Below are 10,847 nucleotides of genomic sequence, written 5' to 3'. Positions count from 1 at the left end.
TGAAATCTCAGAGCTTGTACAGAAAGGCAACAAGAAGAGTCAAGTTGGTACCACAGAGGCCCAGTAGAGAAAAGAGGGAGGTTATAAGAAAGTCTGACTAGGAACTGTTACGGCCCCATGTCTCCACCCTGCAGTCAGTCCTCTTCCAAGATGTTAGGAAGTGGGAGATTTAAACTTTAGAGAAGTAAAACCAAACAGTACCAACAAATTGCCCAATAATAATGACATAGGGAAGAAATTTAAAGGAAATGAGACAATGCGTGCAGGGGTAATAGCTTCAAAATGATTAAAGAATACATTTTATAAAATAAAAATCAAGATACTCTAAAAATGAAAAATATCTATTTTAACTAACTTAATAAATAAGCATAAGGGACTATCCCTAAATAAAGAAGTGGTAAAATAAGAGAGGAAAAAAATAGGAAATATAACGTTAAGTAAACTATTAAGAGTTCTGGGGAAAAAAAAAAAGATAAAATGATTAAAGAATTAATAAACTAATAAACAAAATTTTCTAGAACTGAAGCTCAATAATTTTCAAATTGAAAGGCCTTCAAGCTCCTAGCCAAAGGAATGACAAGTCATACTAATGAGGAATTTTAGAGAAAAAGGAACATAGGATCAGAACTCCAAATGGAATTTGTGTTAGTAACTTGGGAAGTTAGGACTCAATGAAGATAAGGCCTCAAAATCTAAGAGAAATGACTTTTTTTTTTTTGACATTTTATTACCCTTGCATACTCTTCTGATTCATTACTGAATAATGTGCTTTGGTAAATTGTGAGAGTAAACAAAAAAAGGAAGAAAGTGGAATTCAAAAAATAAATACTGGGTTTCCAGCAGAGAGGAGAACAAAATATACTTAAAGGACTGCTATACCCTGAGTCTACACAACAACAAGCAGCATCCAGAGTGGAGCAAGAGAATGGAAGACTCTTGAAAGAATTCTTGCCGTTGCGGGGCAAAGGAGAAGTGTTTCTGTGTAGAGAAATAGTAGTTTTAGGAATTCAGGACAATTCAGATGGAAAGTTTTATCTAATTTAAATATTGCTATCAGATTTCTTTATGTTATATTCCTGGCTTACTATTTTTTATTTTAATATCAAGTTTTCTAAGTGATTCTGCTTTAGATAGAGCTCTTGAAAACAGTATATGTCTGGACTATGGTTTTTTTTATGCAATGTAATAATCTCTGATTTTAGTTGGTGAGATTAATCTTCCGAATCAATAATGTTGAGGCAAAGAAAAAGGTAAAGAACTTTCAAGCAATTGCACTCAATTCATATACTTACTGAAGATCGATAACAAACAGTTCATGTACAAGCACAAATCTGATGACCATACTGTGAGTAGCACTGGTCTATAGTTTTAGTAGCTTTGATTTATAGGGATAAAATTTTATTTTATTCAGCCAATAATTAAATAGATATATTGACATATTTTATCATTTCTGTGCTCATCTTTGTTTCTTATAAAACATATCTTTCCTTTGACATCAATTTTATTCTTGATACATAATTTTTAGTAATTGTATTTCTAAGAATAGATTTATTTTACTCTAACTCAAGAGTAATAGTTTAGCTGGGTATAAAATTTTGGATTGTTAATTATTTTCCCTCCACTACATTATTTTCTGGTCTTTATTGTTGATGAGAAGTCTTCAATAATTCTAATTCTCATTCCTTTTAAGGTATTCATTATTTTCTTTCTACTAGCTTTAAATATTTCCGCTTCATATATGATGTTCTGCTGGGTATATATTTAACTTAGTTTAACTTCCTGAATATGGTGAATGTGACTTCAAAATAACATGCTCACAGCTCCAGTTTTATTGACTATCTTGCATTATAATTTAGAGCAGTGGTCCCTAACATTTTTGGTACCAGACACCAGTGATCCTATGAGAATGTAATGCCTGATAATCTGAGGTGGATCTGAGGCAATGATGTTAGTGTTAGGAGTGGCTGCAAATACAGATAAAGCTTTGCTCACTCGGCCTCACCTCCTGCTGTGCGGCTCAGTTCCCAACAGGCCATGGACTGTACCAGTTCACATACTGGGAGTGGGGGACCCCTGATTTAGAACATGTTTAGTTTGTGCTTCAGAAAAGTTATATCCTTTGAGTAACCTCTTTTCTAGTAGTTCATCTGCAGATCTTTCCTTGTGGTTTCTAACTTTGGTTTCATTTAGAAAAGCTTTATAAACCTAAGGACAACACAGATATTCATTTAGGTAGAAAAGAGTAATTTAACAAAAATGTTATTTAAAAGAAAGTGGGTAAAGAATATAGGAGTAATATGTGGGTATTACTGGGCTGGAGCAGGTAACATAGATAAGCCATAACATGATATGGATATATAATGTGGAGGAAGAGTTGTTACAGAGAGATATAAGGCAATAAGCACAAATTTATATTTTCTTCCTCATATGTTGCCTTTACATTGATATAACATATTTCAATAAGCATAAAGAGAAATTAAATGTAATTTGTGTATTAAAGATAATATAATTGGTCCCCAAGACTCACCAATAAAGTGATAAAAGAACAAAATTTGGAACATAACCATTTTTGTATGTTGTTTTACTTGTTGCCTTTGTGGTTCCCAATACTCTAACATTTTTCTAATTTTGGCAGGTAGTTCTTAGCCAAACTGTGAAGAAGAGAAGTTTATTATCATGCTAGATGTCTTTCCCTGATGTGTTTTTTCCATTTGGTGGTGGTTCCCTACCACCTTCAACTCCCAGTGCTCTCCTTTCCCTCACATTATAATGTTAATGTTTTGATATTTCTTTTTTTTCTATATGATCACAGTTCTGCTACCACACATGCAAGAACACACATACATGCATGTACACACACGCGCGCGCGCGCGCGCGCACACACACACACACACACACACACTTGTTTGGCAAACTCCTTTCTGCAAACTTGTAAGTTTGAAGCCTATCCATAAGAAATCTCCTCTGACTAACCAAGTTTAGGTTAGGCGTATTCCTTTTCTTTATGTCATTTATAATTTCATTAAGATTGCCCTTAGCACAGAGTGTTAATAGTTTGTTTTCTTATTTGTTCATTAGCTAGACTATGGATTCCATGAAAGTTGACATTTAATCTCTCTTTTTCACTGTTGCCAATCTAGAACAGTATGACAACTATGTAAGCAAACATAATAACAAATGGAAGAAATTCTATCAAATTCGCAGAGAAGGAAATGAAAATGACAATATGATAACCAAATGAAAAATTAATACTACATATTTAAGGTTTAGTTAAAGTCCAGTAAAGAGATTGATAAGAAACAAATGTTCAGAATTATGAGTTTAAAAGATGTGCAAACATCCAAATAACCTTTCCAAAAATATCATATGTTGTTATTTACATTTCTCTCTAAGATACCAAGTGATGAAAGAGAAATTAAAAAGTGATAAACCCCCAAAGACCAGAAAGTAGAACCATAGTTTATAGAGATTTTATCAAACTTTTAGAAGATAGAAGCAGATAGAAGGATTATAAAAATCTTTGTTATTAAAAGTCTATATAGTCTATATTTTAATTTATTAAAATACCTTACAAATCTGGAAAAAGTAATAGAAGACCATGGAGAAGAAATAATACATTTGAATTCTAGAGTAGAATCATAAATCTCTATGTTATTCATCTAATATTTCTATGTTGAATGGGGCCTTAGAAGTTGTATATCATATTTTATACAATAAAACATTTCTGCAAAATGCCTGAAAAGACTCAAGATTGGGCAACTCTCTCTCTCTCTCTCTCTGTCTCTCTGTCTCTCCTTCCCTCTCTAACCTCCTCTCCTGTAACATTATTTTATTGATTTGTATGGATTCTAATTCAGAAAAGAAAAGATGAAAAAATTGAGATTTAAAAATAACAAAACCTTGGTCTAAATTTGGACTCTATCACTTACTAGCTTGGGTTAGTAAATCTTTCTTTAAACTTTATTGTTTTCTCATCCTAGAATGTAAGTTTCAGGAAGGCAGGGATTTTTGCATGTTTTGTTAATTATTGCCTCCTAGCACTTAAAACAGTTATTGGCAGATATGGGCACTTAATAAATATTTGTTACATAAATCAATGAGTAAATGAGCATGGTAACTGAGTCACAGATTTGTGGTGAAGATCAAATGAAGTAAAATATGTTTCATAATGTAAGTTTCACACCAGTGACAACTTTGACTCCCTAAGGCCATATTTTCAACCAACTAATGGACAATTTTATTTATGTACCACAGGTAGATCAATTTACCATTTGTAAAACTATTAATTTAGAGCTAACCTATGTGTCTCCAGCCCTGCTGTCTATTCTGTACATTATTTCATAAAGATGTCCTTTCATCTTCACTCCCTTGACCAAGCCTTTGCCTAGATCAAAATTTCCCAAAATGTGGTATGTACACTAATTTAACTATATGACATGATTATATGATTGAACTTTCCTTTTACTTTAATAGAATTTATATTAATGTGGTGTATAAATATAAAATGTACCCAGCACATTAAGACATAATTTAATTTATAATATTGCTTATATACAGCTAGTTTTTTAAAAGTTCATTTATAAATAATTATTAAATATGAAATGTGGATGGTAAACAGATATGGCCATGCTTTCACACATTGTATAAATTGGGTCAATATGTCAACAATAAGTCATCTGAACCCTCATGCAAATTATTAATAAATATCTTGGAGAGGATAGAAACCAGGACAGGGCACAGAAATCAACCACTACAGACTACCTTCTGAGATAACATGGACTCACTAATCAAGATTGGCCTATTATTCAGTTAAAATTAATTAACAATATCATCATCCAGAGCATAGATCTTTACTTTGGTCACAAAGATACCATGAAAGTATATGTCTAGGACAGACTCCTCATTTTCTAGGATAGATTCCTCATTTACCAGTCTAGTAACCTTATATGTATTGTACAAACAGATGAAATCATGTTATTTCATATTATTTTTACTTGCAGACTAAGTACTGACTCATAGAAAGAGTTCTGAAAAATAAATAGGAAAAAAGAATCATTTTAATTAAACATATTTTTCTGAGAATATGAGAGTACTTGAAAACAATTTTTTTCTCCAGTATTTCCTCTATCTTTTATATCACTTCCACTATCCATAAGAAAGAGTTCGTTTAGCAATGACAAAATTAAGATGAGCCTCTGCCCTAGAAGTACCCACTGCAAGTGATTATTTAGAGTATTTAGTACCCTTGAAATGCTAACACATATTAAATATAAATTGGTTGGAGAACCAAGGTACTTAATTACTGTTGCCATTTTTGCACTCCTAAAAACTTTCCTTAAATGTTATTGTGAATGTTTATATAATAAATATTTATATAAAAATTTAACCAATATGATATGTATTAATTTTAAATCTCTTTTATTTTGCCTTTTATCTCACTTCTTATTTGTCCTTTTTCCAGCACAAGGCCAACTTTAGAGTTTTGCCCAATTACTTTTAAATTCTTCTTTCAAATACTTTTCTCCTAGGTTAAGAAATTTTAAAAAATCCCTTATTATAGTTCCTTAAAGAGAAATAAATTTCTTCAATGAAAGCTACCATAAGTTTTTAAGGTACTTATAATCTTTTAAGTTTTTGTCAATTTTCAAAAGTTGTATAGTGATATATATAGTGACAAATAGTGATTTAATTTTTGTTTAAATTACAATGGTTTATGTTTAGATTCCTGGTAACCAAAAAAAATGTAAACATTTCTTATATAGCAAAAAAAAAAATTCTTCTTTATTAGAAAACTTCCTTTGCTAATCAATATTTTCTGGAAAATCCAACATAATTTAATTATTTCAATTAAAGATTTTTTATGACACTCTTGTTGATTTCCCAATTGTACTTTCAAATAATTGAAAGAAATTTTTAGATTTTTACTTTTATTTATTTTTCATTTTCTCATATTATTTTTTTAGGTTTAATCTATTAACTAAAATCTTTTGAGTAGCAGCTTATTTGATGTCTAAGATATCTTTAAGATTTAATAACAATGTCAATAAAGTAAAATACTGTTGAATTCATAGAGCAGATAAAGGAGAAGAACAGGTCATAAAAGGCAATAATCCAAAACAACAACAAAGAAAGTAGATTGACACAAACTCCTAATGTGTGATCATTGACAGGAGAAACCTGCGAACCAAGCCAAAAGATAACAGACCAGATAAACCACGCTAAAAGTTTAAACTAAAAATAACTATCTCACTAGGTCTTTGTGGAAAAAGTCTGCATGCTAAGGAAGTCAGCTTAAATGTGTCCGGTTTAGGAATAAGAATATTTTTTTAAAAGACTGTATACATTAAAAGATATAAAATCAATATAAAAGATTGAATCAAGTAAATGATCTATGTAAGTTTCAACTATTTAATCAAAACTTTTGAATTAAATAGTTGAAAATCTGTAAAACTAGAATGACAGCTTTTATCCTTGAATATACATAAAGCAGAGAGTCTAGGCTTGACTTCTGTTCTATGCTAAAAGTAAAAAAAGTAAATAAGATAATAAAAAGAAAGAGGTAATGAAAAGATGCTACCTCTAAATTAATTGTACACAAATTGGATAACCTCTTCCAAGTTAATCAAAATATTATTATGTGCAGAAATAACCTGTCTTATCCATCACAACTCCAGTTCGAACTTTTCCCTTTAGGTCTCTGATATTATTTTCATGAAGTTGACAATTAATTGCATACATCAAGAGTTAATATTACTTGTTAATCTCTTATTTTGAAGAAAAAAATTATAAGAAAACTTTAAGGTTAATACAGTTGTGAAGATTATGAAAGAAGTCTTTGTGTCTTTTATTTTTGCAATCTGCATCAAATATATGGATATAAATATTTTCTCTATCTAAATACATCTTACAAATATGGCCACATTAATAGAAAACAAAAACCATATTTTAGCTTCATGGTGGAGTGGCAAAAATGCACCAACCTATAGTTGAAGTATTAAATACTGTTATAATATTGGTCTTTAAAACCAATAAAATAAATGTCTTATTTATTGTGTCAGGAAAACCTCTTCAGCTTCTGCTCAAATACATTGCACATTTGAATAACACTAGTCTCTGTAGGACTGATATTGGACTATGAATATTTGACCTAGAATGTCATTAACAACTTATACATTTTAAAATCACATTTTAAAATACGGCAAAACTAAGATTGTAGTGAATTTCATTTCAAAGTCATACTATCCCTCCTTTTATGCTGTATGTGGTAATCCTTGATTTTTTGCACTGATGCTAAATGTTAATGAACAGAGCCACCGTGTACCGTTTCACCTGGAGCAATGAAAACATTAAAATCTCTTTAGAAGCCTGAATAAAACTTTATTTTATAAATATAATCCATGTTAAAGCTCCACCGTTTCACTGTACTTTTGAAATAAGGGCACATGGAAAATATGGAAGCGTTTCCTTTGAGATGGCTAACTAAAGCTACAAAATGAGCACTGTACGGCATTTCCAAGGAACATGGTTCAAAAGTTGTACGATTACTACTAAGGTTGTTTTATTCTCTACCACATTTGGAACAGGAAGTCTGTGTTGTTCTTGAAGAATTCTGAAAAGCAATGTCACAGTCTGATGACCTCTTCTCCTCATTAAAACGTTCCCAAAGACAGCGCTCTGCATGATGTTTTGTAGCTTCAGCAGCCATGAACTAATTTGTACCTCTTATTTTGATCATGCACTGGTGAAAGCACCAAACAATATTTTTCTTTAAACACAGAGAGGTCTTTCAACAGCTCAGCATGCACTTCTACCCTCTTTTTAATCTTGGAGCACCTATTTATTTGCTCTTTTCACCACTAAATCTTCTTTACTCCTTTCTGCCCCCTGCAAAGTGGCTAGTTAAAAATCTTCAGTGTTTTTTCTTCATAGGCTTAAGCCATTAAAAGGGTATTATCATAAAAACAGAGATGCCCGCTTATAGCTATAGTACAAGGAGAATTTGCATTTGTAATTTCAATCCAGTTAAACTAAAATAATGTTTATTTAGTTACTACCTTTTTATAATGTGCATAATCACTAAAACTAACATGAAAATTATTGTTTTAGAAAATTAGTTTTTAGGGTTTCCTGCAAATACTGATTAGTTCCTCACAGTGAATTTAAGAACTTACTTAAAGCTTATTAGTATGTATGTGATATATTTGTTTATTTTGTATATTCTACATTTTCTTTGGTTCAATTACATCAATCTTTCCTATATGTTTCTCTATTTCACTAACAAGGTATTGAGATGTATACATTGTGTAGCAATTTGGTTTTAAGTTGTGCATTTAATTTACTCAAGAAAAACAAGCGTGAGGGGAACCATAATAAAATGACATTGTTAATGGATATGATTTTAACAGTAATATTTTGAATTTTATTAATGAAAATGAGTCCAAATAATTTGATAATCAAAAGCATTTTTTAAATGTATGTTAATTGAAGTTACAAAAAACCCAATTGCTAACAACCGAATAAATTATCGAAGATGTCACCAAGCCAGTGGTATAGTTGTAAATATAACATATGTCTAGGAATATAGATTGACATAAGAAGAAATTTACAATTACTTATTAATAAATGAATTCTTTCTTCACCATGGAAGATTTCTTGTTTTCAAATATAATTACTGAACACAGTGGATTTGTCTTTAACAAGTCAAAAATAATAATGTGAACACTTTTCATTAATGAATCATGTTTTCAAACTCAATAGAATTTTGAATATTAATATTGTTATTTTAAATGCTAACTTATTTGCTTTCAAGTTCTCAAAAATCAATTGATTCTTAAGTATCGTTTTATACAAATACGCAATTCATCCAATTAGTGTCTCGATTTATTTGTAAAGCTAAAAATTTGTATGAAAATAAATGAAATACCAAAAAGGCATTGTTTCTAATTAATGTAATCAATATTTAATTTTAGTGACATTTAAAAAATATTTTTATCCAAGTAAAATTAATCAAATCAATGTTATCAAAATAAATTATGTAATATTTTAAATCACGATATCTAATTAATTGATCTTTCTCTCTATTCCAGATTGCTTCCTAATGAATATTTTTCATCACATCATTGGAATCAATGGCAATGGCAAACTGGAATGTGTAAAAATTTTCATTTCATGTAATAGTTCTCTAAATTTAATCAATTTTATTGTTTAGAATCATTTCTTCCATAAATATTTATCTAATGTAATACTAAAACTTACATGTCCTGTTGTATCTCTGTCATATCTTAAACATTATTTCTTCAAAATATAAACCTCATAGTGATTAGCGATTGTCATAAATTTTCTTCATGACCTTTTCCCTCAGGATAAAAGGCTCACTGAGTTGTTTTAATTTGTTTTAAAATTTTTTTTAAAAATCTGAGATATTCAACTCTAAGTTGTATTTATATTTTTGTGCATTTATGTTTAACAGGTCTAGTTTGCGACTTTGGGAACACCTACCCATAGGCTTCTAAATCCTCAGGGGAAGTAAACACATATAGCACACTACTTGCTTGTTCAAGGGAAGTTTTTCAGCTTTGTATAATAAAGTCAGAGAACTTAATGTGAATATAGGCCCTGCCACAAACCTTCTGGTGAGCTTAAGCAAGTTATTTCATATCTTTGACTCAACTTTCTCAGCTATAAATTGGGTTTAAAAATCTTTTTCTGCAAGATTATTAAGATGATTAGAAATGATGTGTGTAAACGACATGGTCACAGTTGATGCCAGCTGGTAGCTATTAGCTGTTGACAGTGTAGCTGGATTCCACCAAGTATTAAGAAATTTACTTGCACTATATAAACATTAGAATCTACTAGAAGGGCATCAGAATGAATGTCAATAAGCCTGAACTCTTTCGGCAGTACACAAATTACCTTACCCTCCTATCAATTTATGAAAGTTGAACTAAATAGCTAGGACATTTTTACTAAGAATAAATTTAAATAATAGTTGTGAAAAACTCTTGAAGAATGTTAAATAGTATAGGAAATGAAAATAATATTATACAAATAAGATTCCAGATTTCCAAACCAGCAGAAACATTTGTCTATCTCATACCATATATGTGATTCAAATAGGCTTTCCTAGGGTTATGTAACTAGCTAAATACATTTATTTGTTCTATGTAAATCTCTCTCTCCAAGGCTGATAGATATTTCCCCACTACATATAGGATGTATTGAATCAAAAATCTGATAATACCACAGAAAAAACTGTACTGAATTTAATTTAAAAAGATAGGCCACTATATTTATAATGAGTTCAAAATAATAAAGCTGAAATCAGATTTAAAATGTACATGACATTTTATCTTCGTAGAAAGTATAATGAATAATGATTTTGATACAGAAGGGAAATATTTTCCAATTCTTTAAAAGCACAATGTTATCTGAAAGTCAGGATCCTGTTTGGGTGTACCTTTCTATGTTCTATTCTGACTTTTGTCCACTAGATGTCCCCAGTACGTCATACAGAAGCTCTGATCTCAGATGGGGCCTTGTTAAACAGAATCTGCATCAACTGTTTCTTTTTGAAGTGAGTTCCTGAGATACCTTGTCAAATGATTTTTTATTCCTGAGTTCATTTCATCCTCAAAATTAACAAGCTACTAATCTACAGAGAAATGCAACCATTTAAAGATTTTTGTCTAAGAGACAGAATATAACTTTGCCAATTTACGAAGCAATTAAAGAATATGTATATCTTCTTTTCTAAAATGTGTTTAAGAAATCAAAGACCTGAAACAAGTTCAAAATCCTTAGAGAAAAAGTTCATAGCCTTGAAAAGGAGAGCTCTTAACACAACT

The sequence above is a fragment of the Pteropus vampyrus genome, unplaced genomic scaffold (genome assembly GCF_000151845.1).
Source record: "Pteropus vampyrus isolate Shadow unplaced genomic scaffold, Pvam_2.0 Scaffold206, whole genome shotgun sequence".
Taxonomy (NCBI): domain Eukaryota; kingdom Metazoa; phylum Chordata; class Mammalia; order Chiroptera; family Pteropodidae; genus Pteropus; species Pteropus vampyrus.
This window is presented reverse-complemented; position numbering follows the sequence as displayed.